The sequence below is a fragment of the Pteropus medius genome, unplaced genomic scaffold (genome assembly GCF_902729225.1).
Source record: "Pteropus medius unplaced genomic scaffold, Ma_sr-lr_union100, whole genome shotgun sequence".
NCBI lineage: Eukaryota > Metazoa > Chordata > Mammalia > Chiroptera > Pteropodidae > Pteropus > Pteropus medius.
In genome coordinates, this window is record NW_024344240.1 from 8,262,710 (window position 1) to 8,264,672 (window position 1,963).

Consider the following 1,963-nt stretch of genomic DNA (forward strand, 5'->3'; position numbering starts at 1 on the left):
GCATCACCTGACCTATCCCACTTATATGTAAAACGAGAAGCCAGAAAAGTTCCATGCCTGGGCAGCCAAGCAGAGGGCACTAACGTTTTCTGCCTTTCTAATGGTAGTTTAAGCGAGAAGAACCAATACCACCTCTTCACTTGCATGGGGTCTGGCATCTCTTTGTCTCTCTTTTTGAATCACAAACATTGTTTTGACATTTTATTATTTTTATTATCAGGATATACCTGTCAAATCAAACCAAAAAAGGGTGGAATTAGAATATTCTATCTTTGTCTACAGCCATGCCACCCTGAACAAGCCTGATTCTGTCTGATCTCGGAAGCTAAGCAGGGTTGGGCCTGGTTAGTACTTGGATGGGAGACCACCTAGGAAGACCAGATGCTGTAGGCGTAAAAAATAAAAAATAAGGAATCGTAAGCTGACAAAGTCCTTGAAATCTGTGAGGTCAACCAAGGGTTGCCTCGCCTAAAAACTTAAAAAAAATAAAAAATAGAATATTCCATCTTTAAGGTACAGTGAAGTGTGAATTATTTTGTTACCAAATTAGATGGCAAAGCATTATGTTTCTTATGCAACAAACCTGTATCTGTGCTATAAAAATACAGTATATGTCAACATTACCGGACCAAGAACTCATCACAATGTCACCAAATCACAAAAAAAATTCAGAAAAGTTACAAAAATTAAAAGCTATATCTCATCATAGTAAAATTCTTCACACAAAAAAGGAAAAAAATAAAATGAAGGAAATGAAGCTGCAAAGTACATGTCCAAGTGGCTCATTTGTTAGCCATGCAAGAAATTTAACGTTGATTGATTATAGCAGCTGAAAAATGTATCCAGAAAAAATAAACCTGTTGAAGAACATTAGCCTTTGGGTAAGAACAGCTGTTTAAAGTGTTGAGACCACTGGGAACAACATCAATAGTCAATTTAAATTATTTAGTGAAGGCAAATTATTTTGATTGGTTTTCCTTGGCTCTTAATAAGTTGACAGGTGGCAGGATACTGTTCATTTGTTCCTGTTTATTCAGAAGTTAATATCTGAAGTGACTGAAGAATTAGCCTCTCTGAATAGGCTACATGAAACAGGTAAGAATATTTTTGAAGAAGCTGAGAAAACACTAATTTAATACACCTAAAGGGAAATCAGCTCTGCTGTGTTACAACTTATGCAAGTAGAAACAGGTTTAGTTTGATAGATTTACACTTGTGAAAATGTATGTCTGGAAAGGTCTTTATTTCTCTTTCATATCTAAAGGAGAACTTTATTGAATACATTATTCTTGGCTGGTAGTTTCTTTTGCTTAATAGTTTGAATATTTGATTCCACTCCTTTCTGGCTTGTAAGATTTGTGCTGAGAAGTCCAATGATAATCTAATGGGTTTTCCTTTATAGGTTAAAGTCTTCTTTTCCCTGGCTGCCCTGAGAATTCTGTCTTTGTCGTTGATTTTTGATAATTTTAATACAATGTGTCTTGGTGAAGGCCTTTTTGGGTTGAGCTAACTGGTTGTTCTGTTGACTTCTTGAATTCCAAGTTCCAGCTCATTCCTTAGATTTGGGAAATTCTCAGCTATTTGAAAATGCTTTCTAATCCCTGCTCCTTTTCCTCCCCTTTGAGAATTCTCATTATTCTTATGTTTCCTCTCCTGATGGTATCAGCTAGTTCTTGTATTTCTCTTTCATTGTTTTTTATTCTTCAGTTTCTCTCTTTTTCCTTCTGATTTATTTCTAGGTTTCTTTGATATCACTAATCTTTTCCTCCATTTTGTTGACTCTGTTTCCTAAGCTTGCTTTTTCATTTTTCATTTCTTGCAATATGTTCTTCATCTCCAGAAGTTCTATTTGGTTCTTTTGAGGGTTTCAATCTCCTTGCTAAAGAACTCTTTCTGCTCATCTAGTTGTTTTTTCACTTCCTAAAATTGTTGGTATGACTCATTTTGGACCTCACTGAGTTTT

General features: G+C 35.3%; 1 pseudogene; it reads left to right on the top strand.

Annotated features, from left to right (window-relative positions):
* The first annotated feature begins 274 nt into the window (after window positions 1-274).
* Window positions 275-393, top strand: LOC120607639 (uncharacterized; annotated as a pseudogene).
* The last annotated feature ends 1,570 nt before the right edge of the window (window positions 394-1,963 follow it).